Genomic DNA, 25,990 nt, shown 5'->3' on the forward strand with positions numbered 1-25,990 from the left:
TGTCTCCACCATTCTTTGACTATGGCCTTACTATTTAATTCAAGACACTCCAAGCTTATATTATCTCTGCCCCAACTCTGAAATCATCCATTTGTCCAAGGAGGCCTAGCTCTCTTTAGTGAAAATGGTATTTAGAAATCAAGATCTAGGTATTAGGTAGGCTCTTTACAGCTGAAATCTCTCACATACTCTCAATGGACAAAGCAATAAAACATATGCATCATATAAACACACATATCTATATATACATATTTTTACATGTATAATTATTTCTATATCTATATATTAAAAACCATAAATTCATAGCAATATTGTCAATTCCAATCCAACACCACGTTCTGTCTTCTTCCTTTTCATATTAGTAACCTCCATCTTCCAAAGTGAGAAATTTGATTTCCATTATCCTAAGTCTATTCACTTAAAACTTGCTCAATTTCCCTAAATGTAACCAGTGTCCTGACCCTATTGGACCTCCACCCCACTTGACTGCTTAACTGATCCTTATAAATTCATATTTCACAGGAATTAATCTGTGAGGATCCTCAAGACTTCCCACAATAAGGCTGCTTTCCTTTAGAAAGAATTTGTATTTCCTTCTACCAAGAACCTAGAACACTTCCAATGTGAGACCATGTTATCTCCCCCTACAGAGGATCTTAATTAATCCAGAAGCTTAAGGTTAGCAATCTGTTACAGCAAGCCTCAGTCAAAATCTCCTGATCTCATCATTTACTGCTGACTTTTCTGATTTATATTCTTCAGGGTTTAGGGGAGGAATTATATTTCAAGGTGGGAGTTATTTTTTATTTGTTTGTTTTTCTATGTCTAGGTGTTCTTTGTTTGTTTGTTTTGCCCTAAATGACTTCCCCTGGGTTTTGCAATTCCAAGAATGCTTTGAAAATTGGGTTTGTGATTTATCCAGGTTAAGTTGTACTAAGTAGTAGAGTCCTTCAGCGTAATCAACCATATTTTGTCTTTATGTGTCTATATACTTATCAGTACTAACCTTTCCCTACATTACAAAACTATTAATGTCCTTGAAACACCATGAGACTCTCTGCTACAGCCTGGTTATTGGTTCAAGGCAGAAAAACAAGTGAAACTAGAGAAATTATTGGGCAGTACTTTTGATTTTGTTCCTATCAGAAGTTAGGAATTATTTATAGCAAGGTTATAATAAGTATTTTTTTAAATCTTAAAGATAAAAAGGACATTAACATTCCTTTCATCCAGTTCCTTAATTTGACACTTGGGCAAAAGACAGCCCAACCACAGAGGAAGGTTTTCTACGAAAGTAAATGGCCTTTTGTTGGGACTGCTTAGATTTATTTAGAATTCAGTTCTCTGCTCTACTATCCCTAGTTTATTTGTATACAATCTTCTTTTTCTAACTAAGCACTATAATTTTTTTATAAGTACATTTTAATGTTTTCCACTTATTAAAATGTGATCATTTTAGAAAAAAATTTAAATGTATAAAAAGTATAAAGAAAATAAACTCTATTTATAATCCTACTACATAGAGATAAGTACTATTAACATTTTGGTGTGTTTAACGCTTACATGGTTTATTTTCATAGCTGAGATCATACTGTACAGTTCTGTATCTTTTTTCACATTATAGTTAATATTTCCTCACCTCATTAAAAGTTCTTCATAATCATTATTTTTGATGCTACATAATATTTCATCATATGGATGTACTTAAATACTGTGAACTATTCACTTTCATTCAATAGTTATGTTGTTTCCATTTTTTCCTATTATACATAATGTTCTAAAGGATATTTTTGTTCATCAATTTTAGTCCACACTAATGATTATTTCCTTAGGATTTACTAGGTCAAAGGATTCACTGCCAAACTGCTTTCCAGAAAAAATACTACCAATTTATGCCACCTGTAGTTGGGTTTAAGAGAGCTCATTTCATCATGTCCTTACCATGGTTCTTTCTTATGGGCTTAAACATTCTCAAGTATTGCTTTTCATTACTTTTCTAAAGTTTGAAGTTAAAGGGCTTTTGCATTATAGAGTGGGGTCTGGGGCTATTATGGACAGCCTTCCAGGTAGCTAGACATGTATAAAGATGAACAGAGAGGCACCTGAAAAGCCCTATGTCCTTTCTTCCCTTCGCTGTGGCAACATGGCCTTGTGGGGATGGAGCAGAGTCTCTGCCATTTGACACAACTGTCCCATTTCCACCTACCCATCACCTGCATAATATTGGGGAAGAGAGGTAAGCCTCATGAGACTTATTTTCCTTACCTGTAAAAGGAAATGTTAATGCCTATCTTGCTGCAGGGATTAAATGTGAAAGTGCTTGATATTTTTTTCATGTCTCTGGTTAGTCCTTCCTATCAAGCTTAAGGATGATTTCAAGAGCTAGATAAAACAGGGGATATGTCTTCAACAGGTCACAGCATATACACTCTCCCATCATTTATCTGATTTATCTGACTGGTGAGTTGAGATATTAAATGATTACAAGGTTGTAATCTTGCAGAGTGAAAGCATGGGGCCTTCGAAAGATCGGTCTTGGGGAGGGAACATCTGGGAATATAGAAGCCAAAGTGGAAAATTTTCTTAAGATTTATTTCATGAAATTTCAACTAATAAGATATGGTTGCTCTAACTAGGGACACAGAGGTGACTGGCATGGAGTTAACCATTCATTACAATGAATGTCACCCCCTATTGTATGTATACTTACTTTAAAGCTTTTTAAAGCTCTTCTCAGACCAACTGAGCTGGAATCTCTGCGAGATGGGGCCCAAGTACATGTAATTTTAAAAACTCCCTAGCTGATTCTGATTCATGGCCACAGTTTAGGTTTAATGGATAGTGTGGTTCATAGGTTCTGGAATGTGAGAGCTGGGAATGGTCATTCAAACCTTTAATTAAACACCCTTGATTTACGGATTAGCAACTCAAGCCTGAAGACTGTCAGTTACCTGCCAAACATCACATAGTTTGGTAATGATGGAATGAAAACCTAGAATTATAGCACATTGACAGAATATCTTTAAGAGGTTTAGTAGCGAAAAGACAAATCTCATAGAAAGTTCAAATGAATTTTTTGAAAGCAATTACTGCCACTTAGCAAATAGACTTTACCACTTTCTTCTTAAAGTTATCATATTTCATGTTGTATGTATATGCAGGATGAAGAAAATCAGATCGCAGTCCTCACCTGGATAAAGGGGCAAAAAATACTTGCTTTGCCACTTGCTCTCCCCCAGGAAGTGAGCATCCCTGGCTGCAACACAGCCTGTTTCCTCTCCTACAGTACATTCAGTTCTCTTTTCTGGTTTTCAGAACTATTTGAGTGTGTAATGATCCAGGTATAGATGATGTGAAAAAGGCCCTCCACTGGCAGCCTCCCCAAAACTCTTTTTAATTTCTAAAGTGTAATTGTTACATTGCCATGAACTTTGGGAAGATGCCCTCACTTCCCTTAATATATACTGTTTCTTCTTTAAATATTGGGAGAGGGGTGACAGAGGTTGAAGATTGTTTAGGTAGATAATAGTGGAGGTATAATAATGTCAAAGACCTCGGGTGAGAAAAGGACTTAACTAAATCATTTTTTTGCTGTTTAATTTTAACTATGAACAGCCTGTTAATGAACTTTTAATCACATTATTTATGAAGTCTTAACTATAACACTATTTTAACTTTTAAAGGTTTCCAGAAAAACATGCCTATCCGTGCAAAAATGCCTGACTAGTTTTTACTCATTTGGGGCCATGTTGGGAAACACTGAGTCCTAAAATATCGCTTAAAGGCCCTGGGTTCACAGTTGACACATTCTTAACATTTATAGTGATTCTAGAGGCCCTCGGTATCTACTGCTACAGTTCCTTCCCCCAGTATTTTTCTTGGATTGGATTTATGGCCAACTGGTTGTAATTGACTCTACTGGGACAAGTTAGGATATGAGCATATGACTTTTCTTTTTTAAAAAAAAAAAAGAGAGAGAGAGAAAGAGAGCAAGAGAGAGTGACCAAGAAAAAAAAAATCACCATTTATATTTATCTTAAACCTCTTTCATTTCCAGCTTCTTTGGCACAAGTCAAGCTGCTGTCATCAAGTAGAACTCCAAGTATAAGGGGTTTCTAGAGAAAGGATGCCGTATTGAACGCACAACCTCATAAGAAAGAGTAGAATGAAAAAACGCAAGGATTTTCTATATTTTAGGGCACACACAACACCTAAATCTTTCCACAAAAGTGGAATCTGCCACCTGAGATTCCAGGCTGGAAAGGAAAACTGGTCATAAACAGTCTGAGCACAAATGGAGACAGCGGATGTGAAAATCTCTATCAGCAATTCCCACAAGCAAAGTCCTGTCAAGCTATGTAAGACCTCCCAGCCCCAGCAGCACTGTTCCCCAGCTTTCTCCATGGAACTGATCTGTGGGTCGTCTTGCAGATATTCACTGATTATACTACTTCCCAAAAGAAGGAAAAACTAAGGTTTTATACACTAAATGAAATTCTGAAATTATTTATAGTTTAACCCACCATGACTGGCTTTGAGGAGAGAGAAAAAAGAAATAATTATGTATGTGGAAATAAAATGCTTATAAATTTATCCCCTAAAAAAACCTTCACTGCCATGGCTACTTGCCAAAGTACAAAGTATTAATCTAATTTTAAGAATATAAAATCAGGCCAGGTGTGGTGGCTCACACCTGTCATCCCAGTATTTTTGGAGGTCAAAGTGGGAGAATAGCTTGAGTCCAGGACTTTGAGACCAGCCTGGGCAACATAGTGAGATTTTATGTCTACAAAAAAAAAAAATAAACAAAATTAGCTGGGTGTGGTGGTGGTGTGCACCTATAGTCACAGCTACTTGAGAGGTGGAGGTGGGAAGATTGCTTGAGCCCAGGAGGTCGAGGTTGCAGTAAGCTGTGTTTGCACCACTGTACACCAGCCTGACTCCAGCCTGGGCAACAGAGTGAGATCCTGCTTCAAACAAACAAACAAACAAAAAGAATCAGTCATGTCCCCAAACTCTTTAATTTTATCATCAGTCAGCTTGGAGTTCCTACATTCATGTGCTGGAAAGCAAATCAATGCAAATCGTTCTATTAAACAGCTTACAGTTTTCCCTTCCGATGGAGTCATGCAAAAAGTTAAATACTTCTGAATCCTGTTTTATGTTAAAGCTCTAATAATGTAAATAGTCCAACGGAGCATTTTCAGTCTTTAGCACCGAAAGAACATCAGACACCTGTTTCACCTGGGTATGAGCAAGAAGTGCTGCCTTCTGTTCAAAGCTGTTGACTGCAGTGGTGGACTGCCCATCTGTCAGGTTGCTGAATAGTACGCAACAGAATGGGAAGACTGTTAATGGTGATCACCTGATGCAAGGTCTCAGCCCATATTGGTTGTGATTCCTCAAGCTTCACACCATCTTTACATTCTGCCATGGCGAAGCAGAGAAACAGCAGCCTTGGCACATGGCATTCAACACTTACGGACCTGCTGTTGGCTGGAAAAGAGTATATGGATGCAAACCTTGGGTAACATGGACTTCAGAGAGCATTGCTGAAGCCCTGCGCTCTATTATGAGAACCACCATCCTCTAGTAAAAATAGGAGCCAAGAATTTTTGACTGTGTAATTGTATTAAAGCCTCACAAGCACTCACAAGAACCTGAGAAGGGAGGTAATATTATTATTCCAATTTTATGGATGAAGAACTGAGGCTTGAAAAGTTAAATAACTTGTCCAAGACCACAGAGCAAGTAGCAGAACCCACATTAAAAACTGGGCCTACCTATTTTCAAAATCCATGCTCATAACCAATACATAATACAGGGAAATTAACAGTCTCTTCAACACTGTCATCTCTTAACCTGGGCTGTTTATGCTGTTTCCCCTGCAGGGCAGATATGCTGAGGTAGAAGGATACCCGCTCAGGGTAGAAAGAATCAAGTGCTTCTTGGACTGTTTCATTAAGATCAGTGCCTTGTACCCAGGGTACCTTAAATGGCACCTCTCTTTGTTTTGACAAGATCCTTATGAGATTGGGTGACATAATCACATTTCTACAAAGGAGTTACAGTAGTTTGGGGTTCTATCAGTGGTTTCAACATTTCTTGTTTAGCACATAATTTCACAGTAACATAAATGATTTATTTAGTGCCTATCTGTATGAGGCGTCAGGCCAAGCACTTTGCAACTTGCTGCAGGCCATTAAATGGCATCAGTAATTAGGTCATCGCTGAGAATCTATCTGTGGATGGAGCCATATACTCTCTGAATGGATAAAACTCCTATGTGGACAGATTGAAGAAGTCATACAACTACCCATCCTCAGGATATTAAGAGTAGTACTACTGGTGGTGATATGCGCCTGTCTCAGCTACTCCAGAGGCTGAGGCAGGAGGACTGTTTGAGCCCAGGGGGTCACAGCTGCGGTGAGCTATGATTGTGCCACTGCACTCCCGCCTGGGAGACAGAGCAAGACCTCATCTCTATAAAAAATAAATAATAAAATTAAAAAGTTTTAAAAAAGAATAGCACTGTTTCTTGGACACTAATTCTGAGAAAGGTGACTTTTTACATCTGGCTCAAGCCCTGAGTCAGCAACTGGAAACATATACTCTAGGTATATTAAGGAGAAACTATTAACCATGCAAACTAGCCCCAAATGGCTTTTCTGATTATTTGTTAGCATGCAGGTGGCTTGGAGAAGAGGACTGCAATTCTAGAATGTTAGTTTTTGTAGTATGAGAAAATCATAACTTTTTTTTTCTAGGAACTTGTTTTGCCATAGATTTAAGGCAGTAATTTGTTACAGGCAAGATATTTATAGGGGCTGTGTTATCGATGCTAGAATCATCAAGAAATTCTATCAGAAGACACAATGTTTAAGTATAGGTCTAATTACTGCAATCATTTCTTTTTGTTTCCTTTGCCCAGATCCACTTAATCCCATCTCTTAGTGTGGGCACAAGCTGACAGTTGCATGACAAGGAATGTTTCCCTTTGTAAAAAACCCACTTCCTTTCTGTGTGGTTTTAGCCTAATTGAAATGTTTCCTATTAAGCTCAATCAAGGCAGCAATTATCTAATTACTCACTTATGCTTTTCCAGCCAAAAATTTGCCTAAGCTGGTATACTGGAATGAGAGCGAACATATTTATTATTGCTTTTACATTTTTCTGTTTGGCTTTGGACATTAACCATAAACATTTACTTCCAGTTCACCAGAACATATCTAATTAATACTGCTATTTTCTATAAAATCATATCACTGCAAGCTACAACCCAGGGTCACGTGTGGCTCTGTCTATGAAATGTGCTTTAAGACTTGTGGTTATGCTACATGAATGGTGTCATTGGAGAAGGGCAATAAGGAGAGAAGCTAGTGAAAACAAATCGCAAACATATATTCAGTCATTTCAAAGCCACGAGTTTTATGACTTTAAAAATAAAAAGTGAATTACTTAGATTTAATTGAGAAAATAATTTTTACAGCATCACGTGTATCCTGCACGTCTGGGTTTTCTCTTGATACAAATCCCTTAGGGTCTCAAGATGATCACAACCAGTCAACAACACAGGTGGTCCACACTTTTTAGGTATAAATTAGAGACATATATCATTAAAACCAGAATTAATTTTAGAGTTAGTGACCCTGTGAGGTCACTCCTGATTAACTCCATTTTGATTGAGGTTGTACCAAAACACAAGGGACAAATTGAGTACAAGGGATTGATATTTCCATTTCCAGACAATACGTCTTATCATTTTCATCATAAATGTTAACTAGTGTGAGACTAATACAGCTCTCTGCATAGAGAAAGAACCCCCCAGAAAACTTGTATACTTCAGAGTAAATTTATAAGGAGGGAAAGGAACACCTCATCAATCCCCTAAATGTGGCCACTTGACAATCCTTCACCTAAGTTTTCCATAAACCCAGAAAATGACTACATTCAATGAGAACTGCAACAACAATAACAAAATAAGTCTGCAAGGAAAACATTCCATTTACTGGGAAAAGATGAGAGTTTTTGCATTGTGTTGGTAAAGAAAGGAACTTTTTTTCATAAACACATAATGACAAATGAGCTATATGCAATATTAGAAACCCTAGAGATTAGTCACCTATATAATGATTTATCTACAAAGATCACACTTCACTTTCTAGTAACTGATTTATCTCAAGTATACTCTAAGTGATGATTAGTTAATTAAGCCTAAGTGGCCAGCCATTAGGGATCAGAGAGATGTCTTTCCCCAAACTCCTTGTTACCTGCTTCACAGTTTAGAGAGAAGTCTAGAAAAAGAAAAATGCATTTTATCTTGAATTTGGTCCCAAGATTCAGGATTCTCTCTGTTTGTTTATTCCTTTTAGGGAGGAGGATGAGGACTAAAGTACAGAAAAAGAGAGGAATCAATTTCCTTGTGGGAAGGAAAAGAATAAAGTAATCAGACATTTCCTTTTCACTGGTCCTTAGGAATTTGAAAGTTTTGCATGTATTCAATAAAATGGCTTGAAAAATGCATTTTTGCTTCCACATGTTTACTTAAAAGAAGAAAATAACAAGTCTTAACATACTGTCTGCAGTTGGACACCTCCCTGCTGTTCTCTCTTGAAGCAGCTTTATGCACTCTAAAAAGAGGGACTAAATCCACTTTACCATAGGCAGAGTGGGAGTGTAGAGTTATTAGGTGAACCCATCATTGATTGAGAACAAACACAGAGGCCAGTGATATTGCCCATCTGTCTCAATCTGCCCTTAGCTGACCCTAAGCAGCACCCGGATCTAGTGAAAGGCAGGTACCTTGAACCTAACAACACCTCTTCCATCACAGGCCCACGAACCTCCTGCTTAGCACAAAGCAATAAACAAAAGGAAACAAGACATTACACCAATGCAGTACTCATTTCCCACGTTATTTAGCTCTTGAGAATTTCAAGTTGAGTTACCATTGCCTTTATTTCCCCTTCTTACTTTGCACTAGTTCTCATATTTCTAGCCTTCCTCCACTGCAATAATTCAATATAACTAATTACATCTTTTAAAATAGTTAAATAAGCAAATGACTGAAGTTCTCTTTCCGTTTTCCTTGATGCTGGGTCAGCTGGCTCCTCAAGTTTGTCTGAATTGATCCCCTTTCAGGTATGGCCTGAGTCTTCTTTTGAGAGGATTTGTATGATGTCTTGTTATACCTCTCAAAGCGTGGGGTTGAAGTGGTGCCGTTTTATCCAATTTAAAGCAATAACTGGCTGGCAAACCTTAGGATCATCGAAATGTAACACTAGAAAAAGTAAATATTCCACAATTTCTTAACTACAAATGTGGATTCTACATACATGTTTATTCTAAACTATTCATTTATAAATTTTCTATTTTGTGCAATTTTAATATCTGGTTGGTCTGTTGGTTGTTTTGCAAGACCTATAATGTCAATGCTTTTCTGGGTTTTATGATAGTAAAGGCTTTGGCAGAGAGAACATGACAAAGAAACATAACTTCTTTTATTCTAAAAGTGCAAATTATTCTTTGGTGCCTTTGAGTCTTTGACTAGAGGTCATGTGCTGCTGATGATAAATGAAATTACCTGCTTTTCATCAATCTATTAAGATTTTACAAATCAAAGTTATTCAACACAAAGTGCACCTACTATGGAAAAGTCTAATGTTAAAAACTATTTACTTATCATCATTACTCAAGTTAAAAATATGCCACACAGTTTAAAGCTTATAAAACGTATAACCGTGGCTACGTATTGGAATTACCAGGAAGCTTTGTAAAAACACTGATGGGGCTGGGCACAGTGGCTCACGCTTGTAATGTGGGAGGCCGAGACGGGCGGATCACGAGGTCAGGAGATGGAGACCATCCTGGCTAACATGGTGAAATCCCATCTCTACTAAAAACACAAAAAATTAGCCAGCGTGGTAGCACACGCCTGTAGTCCCAGCTACTTGAGAGGCTGAGGCAGGAAAATCGCTTGGGCCTCAAACCAGAAATTCTGATTTAAATGGCATGTGGATTCCCTAGGTATCAAGACTTACATTAAAACCAGCTGCAGCGTTTTTAAAAGTCTCTATACCCGGGCAATCTACTCCCTTACTCCTTCGCTACTACTGAACAACAACATAATACTGTAGCTAAGAAGTGGCATCACTTACCTTAGGCCAGGCATTCATTTAATCTTCACAATAACTTTATGATGTAAATACTACCACTACACTCATTTTAAGATGAGGAAACTGAAGTTCAGAGAAGTAACTTGACAAATGTCAGCTAAAACTGGCAGAACCTGGTTTCCAACCTGTGTGCCAAAAGTTTGTAAGCCTCTTCCTATACTACCTCTCCAACTATCCTCTTTTCATCATGACCAGAGCTGGCTCCTACTCTTTCTACCCTCAGGGTACATCACAACCTTGTGCCTTCCTTTGGTTAATGTCCTCATTAATAGCAGAAATCATTATATTAATATTCAGCTAACTTCCAACTCCTGGTCCAGCAAACCTTTATTGCCTTAGTTCTCTGTGCTTCATTTAATCATAGTATCTAACTTATGCCAGCCAGCACCAACTAGGTCCTCACCTGGTTGGCATTAGATAAGAATTACTTTCTATTGCATATAGTCATATGATAATACACTGGTTAAAAGAAAGGTCTCTGGAGCCAGAAGACCAGGTTTCAAAGCCTAGATTCTCTACTTTCCAGCTTGGGCAAGTTACTTAATCTTTTTGTGCCTCATTTCCTCATCTATAAAATAGAGATTTTAATATGTTCTTGTGAGCAGAAATATAAGTTGAGTAAGCACATTGTTCTACATTCTGTTTGTTCTCCTTTATACTGTTTGCATGTTTATCTCCACTCCTAAGGTTTTCTGCTTGTATGAGAAAATGGTCTCATAGAACACCTAGCAAAGAACCTGGAACAATTAGATGGAGGAATAAATGAAGAAAAAAAAGTGGATGGAGAGGGAGAGTGGTCTTAGAGGTGAGGCAGCCGAGGAGTCAGTACATTCTCACAGGAGGAGTGACTCGGCCATGGCCCTATCTCCTCAGAGTGTCTTCCAACAGGAATGTGGTGACAAATATGTACAGAGTTAAATGAGATGAGGAAAAAATGAAGAGGTTCAAAGTGAGGAGCAATTAATTCAAAAGGAAGAAGAAAGAGGGAGTCTTGGGGTTTTACCTGCTTCTACTGATTAGTGTTTGACTTCACTAAGGGTAAGAGAAGCCTGACAGGGAAGAAAGGAGAGGCAAGAGAAAGCCCAAATCTTGGTGGGAGGGTGAGCTGTGCCCTGAACCACAGGACAATTTAGTTTCAGGACAAGAACCAAAGAAAAGTCAGTGAAGGATTATGTTGAGGAAACCCTGATGATAAACACACTCAGGATAAAAGAAAGAGGGTCCCCGCACCAATATTGTGGGTACAAAAATTGAAAACAGGATGACATAATTCTTAGAAATGGAACAATCTGAGATTCAGCTCAATGTTAATTGAACTCCTGCTATATGCCAAGCACTGATGATACAGTCTGTGCCCCCCGCAGAACTATACTCTAAAGGAGAGACACTTTCTCAGCAGGTGACCAAAAGAGTAAAGAGAAGAGAGAATAGGGCAGGTGAGACTGAGGAGATGCTTTACGTTTAGCTGAGGATAACAAGTACAGATTAGGCTGTTGGTGAGGGCAGCTGAATTTCCCAATAAAATAACTGTGTTAGTTAAGAACAAATATTATTTCAGAAATATACATGAGATGGGAAGTAAATGTTTTTATGTCTCTTCAGTCAAAGTTAAATTTAAAACTATATTATTTAGGTCAGGTGTGGTGGCTCAAGCCTGTAATCCCAGCACTTTGGGAGGCTGAGGCTGGTGGATCACCTGAGGTCAGGAGTTCAAGACAAGCCTGGTCAACATGGTGAAACCCTATCTCTACAAAAATTATTCAGGTGTGGTGGCAGGTGTCTGTAATCCCAACTACTCAGGAGGCTGAGGCAGGAGAATCACTTAAACCTGGGAGGCAGAGGGTGCAGACTGCACCACTGCACTCCAGCCTGGGTGACAAAACAAGACTGTGTCTCAAAAAAACAAAACAATAAAAACAGTATTATGTAAACTTTCAGAAAGTGTTTTCACCATGTTTCATACATTTAGAGATACTGAGTGAAGCTTATAGTAACCTTAGGAGAGCCTGATATCATCATTTTACAAATGAGACATCTAGGGAACTGACAGGTTAACTTCTTTGCCCAAGGTTACACAAACAAAGCCAGCTTCAATAATAGAATTCATTTGTCTAGATTTCCTGCCAAGATGATATCAGCCCAACCAATATTTTCCCAAAGTGTAATCCCTGGAACAATAGTTCTGTAGAGTGTTATTATTAAGCTTCTATTTTATGGTAAAATAAGTCTTGGACATGCTGGTAAAGAGAGTTAAACAGGTTCCTTACTGTGAGATTTCTCAGAGCCTAAAAATGATCATTTCCAAGTAGGGGATATAGAATGTGGTGTTTCTTACGCTTATTTGATCAGAGAACACTTATTTCATGGATTGTCTCTCAAACTTAGAGTAACGTAAAATACACTGGAAAATACTGCACCAATGTGTACTGAGTTGAGAAAGTTTGACAGATTTTGAATATGGGCAGAGATATATAAATGCGATTCTTCTTCTACCTCATGAATCATGAGGAATCATGACAAGATGAATCTGGAATAAATAATCCACTTGGAACAGCTTGCCATTAAGCAGAAGAGGCTGATGCCACTAAACTAAATAACCACACTCCATAAATATCTAGGCAACACTAAGCCTGGATAAGTGTATTTCATTATGGAGAAATCAGATGTAAATAAGGTCTACAGATAACATTTGATGTGAAATGTGTGACAAAGAAGAGCCTATTCACATCTGATAAAGGGCTATTATCCAAAATATACAAAGAACACTTAAAACTCAACAATAAAACTAAAAACCCAATTGAAAAACAGGCCAAAGACCGTAACAGACACCTCACCAACAAAGATATATGTGTGGCAAATAAGTATAGGAAAAAATGTCCCACATAATATGTAATTTACGAAAGGCAAGTTAAAACAACAATGGGTAGAACTACATACCTATTAGGATGGCCCAAATCCAGAACCCCAACAATGCCAAATACTGGACAAGACGGAGAGCAACAGGAATTCTCACTCACTCATTCACTGTGTGATGCAAAATGGTGCAGCCACTTTAGAAGACAGTTTAGAGGTTTCTTACAAAAGTACACATACTCATACCATATAATCCAGCAATATTTCTCATTGATATTTACCCAAATGAGTTGAAAATACAAAAACATATACAGGATATTTACAGAAGCTTTATTCACAATTGCCAAAACTGGGAAGCAGTTGGTGAATGGATAAATAAATTGTGGTACATACAGACAATGGAATATTATTCATAGTGTAAAAAGAAATGAGCTGTCAAGCTATGAAAAGATATGAAGAACCTTAAGTCCACATTACTCACTGAAAAAAGCCAATCTGAAAAGGTTATTACATAAATACATGATTCCAATTATATAACATTATGTAAAAGGCAAAATTATAGAGACAGTAAAAAGATCAGTGGTTGCCAGGGACTGGAGGTTGGGGAGGGATGAACTGGCAGAAAACAGCACTTTTAGGGCAGTGAAAATCCTGTATGATACTATAATGATGGATACATGACACTGTACATTTTTTCCAGACCCATAGAATGTACAACACCAAGAGTGAATGTTAACTAAGGACTTTAGGTGATAATGATGTGTTAGTGTAGGTTCATCAATTGTAACAAATGTACCACTAGGCGGTGGAGATGTTGATACTGTGGAAGGCTATGCATGAATGGGAACAGAGTATATGAGAAATTTCTGTACCTTCTACTGAATTTGGCTGTGAACCTAAAACTGCTCTTAAAAAGCAAAAATTTTGTTTTTAAGAGCCTAATTATTGCCTCAGAGCTGAGCAGAATGCAATAAGTTGGAAAGCAAAAATACATGAGACAACTGAAAAGGTGGGGACCAAAGAGAAGCAGATTGCTTGAGAGTTCACAAGGGGAGTGAGCTATTATTTATAGTGCTTATGTATTATTTATTATCCATTGTTCGTCTTCTTCCACTTGAATGAAAACTTCTCAAGGGAAGAGATTTGTGACATCCCCAACAGACCCTGGCTGATCTACTCCAAAAGTCTAGAACAGTGCCTGGCACACATAGCAGATGCATCAATAGTGAATGAATAAATGAATAAAAGAAAACTAACATAGTCAAATCAGTATCTTTGATCTCTCCTACCACCTGTAATAAATTCCCCATTTTTTCCACCTTTGTCAATGAATACTCCAATTGACTAAGTTCCTTGGGCCAAAAACCTTTGAAGTTTACCTTACCCCTCTCTCATATCCTCATCCAATCAATCAACAAACTGAATCAAGACTACCTCTATGTGAATTACAATTATGATCTCTTCTTCCCATCTCCAATTCTGCTACCACAGTCTAAGCCACCATCATCTTTTGTCTGGCCTATTTCAATAGCTTAAATATTCTCCCTGTTTTCTCTCACACCCTGCTACTGTCTCTTTACAGAATAGTCAGAATTATTTTTTGCAGATGCCATCACCCACCATGCTCAAAACCCTCCAATGGCTTTCCACCAAATTCAGAATTCAGCCTTAGCTCTCCTCCTACTCATTGTGTTCCAGGCTCAGTGGCCTCCTTGCTGTCCTCTGATACATCCAGTGCCCCCCACACTGCAAGGCCTTACACTCACTGCTTCTACACCTGGACTCTCCATTTTCTCTGACTTCTGGTCTCTGATCAGATGTCATTCAATCTGAGAGATCTTCTGACATGGCTTGGCTGTGTGTCCCCACCCAAATCTCATATCGAATTGTATAATTCCCACAAGTCAGGGGAGGGACCTGGTGGGAGGTGACTGGATCAAAAGGGCAGGTTTCCCCTTGCTGTTCTTGTGACAGGGAGTTCTTATGAGATATGGTTTAAAAGTGTGTGGCACTTCCTCCTTCACGGTCTCGCTCTTCCTGCTACCATGTGAAGAAGGTGCTTGCTTCCCCTTTGCCGTCAGCCATGATTGTAAGTTTCCTGAGGCCTTCCAGTCATGCTTCCTGTTAAGCCTGCGAAACTGTGAGTAAATTAAACCTCTTCTGTCATAAATTACCCAATCTCAGGTAGTTCTTCATAGCAGTATGAAAACGGACTAATATACCTTCTCTGATCAACATATTTAGAACAGCACCCTCACCGCCACCATGAATCACTCCATCCTTTTATCTTGCTATATTTTTTCATACCACTTGCCACTTTCTGATTTTATATGCCTATTGACTATCTGTCCTTATCCCCTACTAGAAAGCAAACTCCATAAAACTAGGAACCTTGTTTTACTAAGTAGCTTAACTACTCTAGCTTCAGCACATAGAATAGTGCCTGGTACATTACACTGGGTAAGAATATGCTGAATGAGCAAATTATTAGCACTTGTCAAGTGCTTATTAAATGCCAGGTGCCCCTTTTCTTTTTGAGACAGAGTTTCACTCTTGCTGCCCAGGCTGGAGTGCAATGGTGCAATCTCGGCTCACCACAACTTCCGCCTCCCAGGTTCAAGTGATTCTCCTGCCTCAGCCTCCTGAGCAGCCAAGATTAATGCCAGGCCCTTTAAGTGCACTATTTCATGTGACCCTTCAGAAGTAGTTAGTATTAGCGATTCAATTTATCAGTGAAGAAACTGATGCCCAGAGAAGTTAAATAGTTTGCTCAAGGGCACACACTGAATAAGTAAAGGGGTCAGAATTTAGATCCAAGCAGGTCAACTGTGGTTCTGAACTACTGTGCTCTACATTCTGCTGTTATTGCTATGGCGAGTACGCCTCAGTCATTCTAATATCCTTATTTTTTTAAATAATAATTCCAAGAAATGCATTTTCTTTCATCCATCCTTTCTCTTTTTCTTCCTTCTTTCCTTTATTTCATTCTTTCATTTGTTTGTTCATTCCTTCCTTCATGGGTATATTTGCTAAGCACTATTTTTGGCACTGGAGATACAAATTTCGGTAAGACACGTTGCCCACTCACAAAGAGCTGGCTTGGCCAGAGGTAAGGCAAACATGCAAACAAATAATTTGAAAATATCTATTTGTTTATTATTTTACAAAATGGAAAATGATTTTACTGAACATCATTTCCACTTTGCATTAACCTCCAAGAAGTTTTTGTCAGTCATTGCCTAAATATTGTAAATTTATCACAGTTGTCCCAGTAGGTAAATACTATATTTTACACTTTTTATTTCTCTGCAAGTTGTTTCTGGTTATTTAGAAAGCAAATGTGGCATAAATAGTAAGTGACATAAAATATTAAGTATTTCATTATTTATTAAGTAAAAACTTATCAATATTCATCATGCTCAAGGCACAGCACTAGGCACTGGGAGGAATTAAAATAAATATGACATGGTACCTTCTCCTCAATGAGTTCACAGTTAGGCAGAGGAATATAGAAATCATTATAATACATGAAACTAAGCAAAAAGCACCAGAAGGGAAGTACAGACCATGGTGTGTTTTCTGCAGATAATTCCTTCTGGAGTGGTGGGAATTTAAACACAGAGAGCCGAGCTCCAGGACCTTTGTTCTCCATCATTTCTCCCTCCTATGTTCACAGAAGTTGGTGTAAATTTAGTACTGGTAAATAATATAAGGTAGAAAGTTTTCATCTCAGACATTTTAATGTAGACTATCCAAATGCTTCTGTGGAATTGTTGAGGACTCTACCAACGGTACCAGCTTTCTCTGCATGTAGGATTTCAGAATTATACCCTGGTCAGACTTTTAAAGCTCTTATATGACTTATATGTAAAGAAGTAACACACATTCTTCCCTCCTTCCTACCTATATAACTTTGAGCAAGTGAATCAATTGCTCTGTAGCTCGTCTGTAAACTGGGGTTAATAGGAGTACCTACAGCATAGTAATAGGTACTGAGGACAAAAAGATGATTAAAAACAAGAAGAAAATGGAGAACTATTTTCAGAAAAGTATATGCAATAATATTTAGGTATAATGATTACAAACTGTACATAACAGTGTTAATGAATTATCTTCCTGTGATCTACAGCTATCTGTACTTGTTAGCCAGAAGGGCTACTCCATGATATTCTGGTGCGTTATTTTCAGCAACTCCATAGTTCAGAAATGATGGTGTAGCAACAGAGCTTCAGCAGTTATTTACATTTTAAAAGGTAATAGGTATAATTTAAGACTGTCTGGCATTATCTACTATAGCTGAACATTTCTAAGGTTATTAGCAATTCCTCTCCTTAGGGTATACCCAACAGAAATGGTCATGTGTTCACCAAAAGACATTTATAAGAATACAGGAGTCTCTCCTTATCCATAGAGAATATATTCTAAGACCCCCCAGTGGATGCCTGAAACCACAGAGAGTACCAAACTCTATATATACTACATTTTTTCCTATACATACATACCTATGACCAAGTTTAATTTATAAATTAGGCACACTAGGAAATTGACAACAATAATAAAATAGAACATGTATAACAATATATTGTAATAAAAGTTATGTGAAGGCAATCCCACTCTCAAAATATCTTTTTGTACAGTACTCACCCTTCTTCTTGTGACAAAGTGAGATGATAAAATGCCTACATGATGAGACGAAGTAAGGTGAATGCTACAGGCTTTGTAATGTAGCATTTAAGACTTATGAATTGTTTATAATTCTGGAACTTTCCACTTGATATTTTCAGACCACAGTTGACCATGGATAACTAAAGCCACGGAAAGCAAAACTGTGAATAAAAGGGGGGGACTATTACATTCAAAACAGCACTATTTGTAACAGTTAAAAACTGAAACTACCCAAATGCTCATCAACACAAATTATATTCATTCAACACTATACAGAAATTATTTATTCAGTTGAATGAATCACAACTGCATGCAAAAGTATGGATGAATTTCACAGACATTATGTTGAGCAAAACAGCCAGACATAAAATAGTACATGCTCAGCAATGCATCTAAAAAAGGTTAAAAAACAGCAAAACTAATCTCTGATGTTAGAACAGTGGTTTCTTAGGGGGCATAGTGAAGAAATAAAGTTACACATGGGAGACTCTGAAGTGCCAGTTATGTCTGTTTCTTTCTCTGGGTACCAGTCACATGGGCATGTGCAATTGGTAAATATTCATCAAACTGTACACTGAAGGTAGGCACTTTCTTAATCTATGTTATTCTTTAACAAAATTTTCCCCTCCAAAATACTGCAGATCCCCTTCACTGCCTAACCCCCAAGCTATGGGTTTCTTTGCTTCATATATCACTCCCACCAAAGCCAATTTGGTGGGAATGAGAACTCATCCTATTTGAACTTTAATAATCTTTCCCCTGCAGGTAACATTCTAGGACAGAGTACTGCTGCAAACCACTCTTAGAATCAATGTTTTCTTTGACTATGATTAGCTCATTGGTGCAACATGTTCTTTGTGGCATTAAGACAACATTTTCAAAACGGCAAAGTATTAATAATGAAAGAGCCATTTGACGGTAAAACAAGTAAATAGTTTTTATTTTGCAAAAGCAATCTGCAGCCACCCACCAAATTCTTTTTTGAAATGTCATCAGTGCTTAGGGAAAAAAACTATCAGTTGACGTCTATTATTTATAAAAGACCCTATGAAGGCTATTAAAGATGTCAAGAATGTTTTATCTACTAACCTAAAACCTGTCTCAGACAGAAATAAAAATGGCTGCAGAGTCAACACATGCATTTCATGTTAGTGCTGTATTTGAGGACACCTGGGCCAAAGCTATGTGTTAAGTCAGTGAAAAGATGTAATTCATGGGGTAACTGAAAAATCCACTAGACAGGAAGATAGATGGATTGAACATTTTCTGTGCCACCAAGTGGCTAATGATTAGGTAAACACCTCTGAGCAAAACAAAATCCAGAATTGCTCCAGCCGTTCTCTGACCACCTCCTGCAACAGGTGTGAGCAGCCATCAGCCTGCTGAGGGCTCCTCTGGAACAGGGAGCAAATGCAGAGTTTCTGGGAGGGCACATCCTCCCTTCCATCCTGTAGAGTCCAGCTTAGTCAGAAGCACCCGCTGTGGAGAAACTAGCAGGGGGCAGAGCCGGAACTCAAACAAGGTTTACCGATTCTAAAGCCCAATCTCATAGCTATTGCTGCATACAGCTTCCTAATTTTCAACACCTATTTTCGTCCTCTTACCAGAAGGAGAAATAAAGAGTGGCAGAGCTAGGGAATTCATTATGGTCCATATCTATCTCTTCAGAGCCCTGCTCTGGGTTTCAACCAGCCATCCAATGGGAGGCAAGGCTCCTGGTGACCTGGACTCACCCGGAATCATCAAATCCCTAAGGACACTGATTTCCAGAAAGTTATCTTCCAAATTATTCCAGCTAAGTGGACGGCCAACCTTCATATATCTGTACTGCAACTGCACAAGAGTGCACACACACATGCAAACACGTGCACACACACATCACAATAAAAAGAAGGCTGGAGATAACAAAAGTCACAGAAACAAGCCCTCAGGATTCCATCACTTTTGGACATGCATCTGCAGGAAGCTCAGGCAGCTCTTCAAACTTAACCTGCTCCTGTTTTTGGTTCTTTGTTCCCATCCGTAACCGATATGCCGTCTTGTTTGGTTTCCCTTATTGGTTCTCTCGGAAGGGATTCTCTCTTCTTAAAAAATAGGGCCAATTATCCATTTGGGTAAATAACAATACAATTCTCTAAAAAATAATTTTTTTCATTCTCTCAGAATCAATAAGGGAAATTAAGTGCGCATAATCAGATAGTACAAAGATACACAATTTTTTTTTCATTTTTAGAAAAGGGGTTTGTTACAAACTATAAAACATGACACAGCATCTGTTAAAAATTGAGTTCCCTTACATAGTTATCATTTATTATAGTTGTGAAATATTGCAATTATGGATTAGATTTATTTTATGTACATTTTGCAATTTGCATGCCCTTGTGAATCAACATATTTTACATCTTTCATGTGTAGATACACACAGACATGATGTGATTAAAAGTTAAGATTTTTCAAAAGTATACATACGAACTAAGTGCATGGGGAATTAAAATGCATCACATACCAAATGAAAAGAACTATAGCATAAAACAAAGCATGTACCTTGCCTAGGAATGTAAAACAAAGTATATGGCCATTGTATCTCTAGAATCGTATTTCTTTTCTCTTCATAAAAAATAGAGCCCATTATCCATTTGGGTAAATAACAATACACTTCTCTAAAAAACAACTTTTTTTCATGTTATCAAACAAACTTTATTGCATATAACCTCTTTTTGGACTTAGGAATCATGCATACTTGCATTTTTGCCCAATAAAGAAGGTATTACAAATTTCAAAAGCCAAGGACAAGTTTGGATGTGACAAGGTGAACTAAATTTATACATGGTAAATAACATAAAAAATTTTTTCTACGTAATGATAAATTTATCACACTCTTGGCTCCAGCTCACCAACAATTCCAAAGATATTTAATAAAAAATAAACATCATTATGTAAAATAAAATGTGACATTCAAATAAGCAGACATATATCTAAATATGAATACATGGGCTTTTTCCATTGTTGTTTCATCAATAATACAATGGTCATTGGCACCCTTTTCTTAATTTTTTATAATATTTGTAAATTTTCAGTAAAAACTTTATATATTAGTTTCACTGTTTTATTTTGAAGTATAATAGCCCTATTTTCCTTTCTTTGCCTCAAATATACCCTAATCTTAAAATATTACATATGTATGTGTATATCACATACATATTGACATGTTTATCAAACAACTTGCTAAAATAAAGTCCCTGTGAAAAGATTTGCCAAAATTGGACAAAACTAAGATTCATAAGAAGAGAGCCTCTAGTATATCCATTTAACTCTTTGCTCTACTAGCTGGGGGAAAAAATGAGGGGGCCTTAAAAATTGCATACTTCCTGACCTATCAACAGTTTTCTGAAATGCTACTCCAGAACCCCAGAACACCTTAATTTCCTTAATTCCTATTTTTTCCAACATTGCAAAGTTTCTAAAATTGGAATTATCTTACAAATAATGCATATATTTTACGGTAGTTGCCCTTTTTAAAAAGGCTATATTAAATTGACATCATATCTGATAAGTGATGAAAATTTAGAAGCACAGAAATGTATTAAATATAGTATTATTCGTCAAGGGAAACTCTAAGTTCTTTTTAATTTGCCATTTCTTCCAGTAATATTTGCTAAATTACTAATCACCCTATTCAAAGTGGAATCTTTACAATCTCCTAAAACAACAACAAAAAAAGCATAATCCTGGAACCAATCAATTTTTAACACTTTTTTCTACAATGTCAATTAATGTCAAGACATTTGATCAATTCACCAATGTGAAGACACTAGAGAATGATTAAGAGAATAGAAGAGTAGATAATAGAAACACAGAAAACTTACTGAAAAATAAAGATAGTTGCCAATTGACAGTACAAATGATGTGTTATAGAGGAACTCTCTGACAAGATAACACATTGTTATTCCAAGAATTGGTCTTACGTTTGTTCGGCCAGACTACCTGCTGTACTTTCAGAAACTAGTCATGCAAAAGCCTTGGGTAAAATTTAGGTCTGATAGCCTGGAACTTATATTGGCATTAAAAATTAAGAACTTTGGCTGGGCATAGTGGCTCACGCCTCAAATCCCAGCACTTTGGGAGGCTGAGGCAGGTGGATCACAAGGTCAGGAGATCGAGATCATCCTGGCCAACATGATGAAACTTCATCTCTACTAATACAAAAATTAGCTGTGCATGGTGGTGGGTGCCTGTAATCTTAGCAACTCAGGAGGCTGAGGCAGGAGAATCATTTGAACCAGGGAGTTGGAGGTTGCAGTGAGTCGAGATCGTACCACTGTACTCTATTCTGGGCGACAGAGTGAGACTCCCTCTCAAAAAAAAAAAAATAAAAATAAGAACTTTGAGGCCACTTGGAACTTTTAGGCCACTTGACCAAGAAATCTATTTCTCTTAGTAAGAAAGAAAAGTTTGGTGATTGATCTTTATTTTATTGGCACACTTCATGGGAAGAAATTATCAATAGTTTATTCATTTTTTCAATGAAAGCATGATAGGCATATTTCAAAATAGACTAAATCCCATTTAAAACCTCTCCCATTTCAAGGATTCTGCATTTACTTCTGCTGATTGTAAAAAATTTGTCTATACAATTGCCACTTAAACTTTGCACATCATTTTGCACTTCCACCCTCAAGTAAACTACCAATCCAAAATGATTGTATGAATTTTCTTTCTTTCTTTCTTTCTTTTTTTTTTTTTGAGACAGATTTTCGCTCTGCAGCTCAGGCTGGAGTGCAGTGGCATGATCTTGGCACAATGCAACCTCCACCTCTTGGGTTCAAGTGATTCTCCTGTGTCAGCCTCCTGAGTAGCTGGAATTACAGGCAGCTGCTACTACAGCCGGCTAATTTTTGTATTTTTAGTAGAGACAGGGTTTAACCATGTTGGCTAGGCTAGTCTCGAACTCCTGGACTTAAGTGATCCACAAGCCTCAGCCTCCCAAAGTGCTGGGATTACAGGCGTGAGCCACTGTGCCAGGCGCAAAAGGATTGTATAGATTTTCAGACTGCCTAAAGCTGATATTGAAAGAGACAACCCAACTGATTTTCCAGGCTTCTTATTATTCTAAATGTCACTGCATGTATTCTTTACTCCATAACAAGGGTTCATTCTGATGAATTACAGAACAGAATTGTGGACATTTGCCTCAACTATTTTTATCCAGACTTGCATGAAAAATTTGCAGGTTAAATAAATACAGTCTTGACATGGCTCTGTCCCTACAGAAACTGGCAAATGAGAAGTTCCAGCTGTCGCGATAGAGGATGTGAAACCCCAAAGCTCAAACAGTCCTGCAGCAACTGGTACCATATCAATACAAAGGTAACTCCTCTATAATAAATACTCAAGTATCAATAAAGGCACTGATTTTTAAACTACCTATTATGAAGACTCACAACTATTCAATCCGCCTGTTAGAGCAGCACCCCATAATTTTAACCACCTGGTGTAATGCAGAGATGGCCTTACAAAGAGGTACAGCACTCATGACCAATTTGGAGATAATGTTAGTCAAGAAGGGGGAGACGCTTTGATTAAATGCTAATTTTTTGTTCCTTATTAATAGTGTTTTTTCTCTGAAGTTTTATGTCTCAATGATTTTATAGTGAAGTTAAATAAAGGATGACGTGCAACAAAAAATAATTTTGTATCAAAAGACTACAGACGTATCTTACTGCTTCGAATCCAACTTCTGTTTTGCACGATCAAATAAATCCCAGCAAACAATAATTTGAAATGGGAAACTAATCTTAGTCCAGGATAGTAACATGCCTTATAGAAGAAAGCACATGGAGAAAAATTATTTGAGAAGAATCCTGGGTCCCAGGTAAAGGTGAGAGCACTCTAGAGCAAACATAAAGCCCTCTGTTACTTATTTTCCCTTTTCCCCACCCCTCCAATCTCTCTCTTTATTTTTAATCTCACATCATCAGCTGCCTAGATTCTATTCATTTCCCTATTGATAGACTTCATGTTTTTCTTTGGAACTAAGAAATACAAAGAAATAAAGAACTTAGATAGCTTGGAGCCAGGTGTGGGGGCTCATGTCTCTAATCCCAGAACTTTGGGAGGCCGTGGCAGGCAGATCACCTGAGGTCAGGGGTTTGAGACCAGCCTCGCCAACAGGCAAAACCATATCTCTACTAAAAATACAAAACTTAGCTGTGTGTGGTGGCACACACCTGTAATCTCAGCTACTTGAGAGGCTGAGGCAGGAGAATCACTTGAACCTGGGAAGCAGAGGTTGCAATGAGCTGAGATTACACCATTGCACTCCAGATATGGGTGACAGAGCGAGACTTCATCTCAAAAAGAAAAAGAACTTGGTTTTGTTAGAAAAATCTGAATTCAGAAAGACCAAGGGAAGAGAAGAAAGAAAAGAAGCTAGTTTCCTATGTCCCCAAATGTTGTCTTATCTCATGGGTGACATCTCTGAATTAGTGTGTGGTGTTTAAATGAAAAGAAAATTAGGACTTATTTGTTGCCCTCTGAGCAAATCATTTTTTCCAATGAAAGCAAAAGCCTAGCCATAGAGTGCTCAGCGGATGCTACAGTAGGAGCAACATCTTGACATCATCTAGTGGTCCAACTAGTTCAAGTGTTAATGTTCAGCACACAGGACAGGACAGGCATACTCAACTATAAATTCTCATTACAGAGAGTGGGGAGAGACAGGGCTCAGGAAACATCGCTTTGCAAACTTTAAATACTTAAGAAATTTTGACATAAGTGTGAAAAGTGCCTCTGGAGCTCAAATAATTGTCTAGTATAGGTAGCATATGCAAGTGTGTGAATAGAATGGTAGGAAGAAAATTTAGAGTCAGAACATCTGCCTCAAATTATACTGTGCTATTTATTACCTGTGACCTTGGACCTACTGCCAACATTTCACAAAACCAACTTTCCTACACTGCACTTGTGTGCTTCAGACCATGACTTAAAATCCTTGTATGTGTGTGAAGAAACTAATATTCTTTCTGAAATGACCACTGTCTGACATCTGCATTGCTTGAAATATTAGGAATCTCCTACCTCCTATTACCATAGGTGAAATGATTTGAAGTTCACTCATATATTTATCAAGGACCTACTTTCTTCCTCAAGAGGCTTACAGTCTAACAGTAAGAGAGTAATGCAAGCAATTACACTCCTAGGTGTAGCTGCCACTATATAGCAGTCTGGTGCTATACTGGCAGCAGGCAGAAGAGGAGCAGGACATGAGCCTGAAGGAGCTCAGGAGGCTTTGGAGAGAAGTGTGACTTGGACTCAGGCTTAGGGGTCAAAGGAGTTTACTAATTATGAGAGAGAGCAAGGAGAGGCCTTCCAGACAGAACCTAAAGAATGACCTCCAAACTTTAAATACTTTTAAATATTTAAATGTATATTTAACATTTTTGGAATGCATATAAATCCTAAATTCTTTCTTTCCTTCCTTAACTTTTATTTTTTAGAGACAGGGTCTTGATCTTTCACCCAGGCTGGAGTCTAGTGGTGTAATCAGAGCTCAGTGCAGCCTTGAACTCCTAAGCTGAAGCAATCCTCCTGCCTCAGCCTCTAGTAGCTGGGGCTAGAGGTACATACCACAAAGCCTGGCTGACTTTTTTTTTTTCTGTCACCCAGTCTGGAGTGCAGTGGCATGATCTTAGCTCACTGCAACCTCCATTTCCCAGGTTCAAGTGACTCTCCTGCCTCAGCCTCCTGAGTATCTGGGACTACAGGCGCACACCATCCTGCCCATCTAATTTTTGTCTTTTTAGTAGAGATGGGGTTTCACCATGTCAGCCACGCTTGTCTCAAACTCCTGACCTCAAGTGATCACTTGCCTTGTACTCCCAACGTGCTGAGCTTACAGGTGTGAGCCACCGCGCCTGGCCTGATGTTTTACATTTTTGTAGAGATGGAGTCTTGTTTTGTTGTTCAGGCTGGTCTCAAACTCTTGGCCTCAAGAGAGCCTCCCAAAGGGCTGTGATTACAGGCATGAGCACCACACCTGACCTAAATTCTAAATCCTTATAAGTTATACATACATATTAAAACACTCATCGTTGTATACCTTTTTTCATTTTTTCCAAGGACTCTAATTGAGACAATAAAAGTAATAAAGATTTATGCCTTTTGCGATTCATGAGAAGAACTTCTATAGAAGTAAGCACTGATAAGCATAAATTGATAAAATCATATCAAACATTCTACTTTTACATATTTGTTATTAACTGGGGGGCAATACAGCAGTACCTTGATATTTGGTGTAA

General features: G+C 37.9%; 1 protein-coding gene across 5 annotated transcripts in view; it reads right to left on the reverse strand.

Moving 5' to 3' along the window:
- Nucleotides 1–25,990, reverse strand: part of SLC25A21 (solute carrier family 25 member 21) — a 512,809-nt gene that overhangs the window by 309,834 nt on the left and 176,985 nt on the right. The window contains exon 2 of one of the 5 annotated variants that reach the window (XM_017530844.2): nt 17,673–17,833. The exons of the other annotated variants lie outside the window; for them this stretch is intronic. The gene's annotated coding sequence lies outside the window, so the exon portion shown is untranslated. The remainder of the gene's footprint in view (nt 1–17,672; nt 17,834–25,990) is intronic. 5 annotated transcript variants of the gene reach the window in all.

This window comes from Cebus imitator, unplaced genomic scaffold (assembly GCF_001604975.1).
Source record: "Cebus imitator isolate Cc_AM_T3 unplaced genomic scaffold, Cebus_imitator-1.0 Scaffold69, whole genome shotgun sequence".
Classification (NCBI taxonomy): Eukaryota; Metazoa; Chordata; class Mammalia; order Primates; family Cebidae; genus Cebus; species Cebus imitator.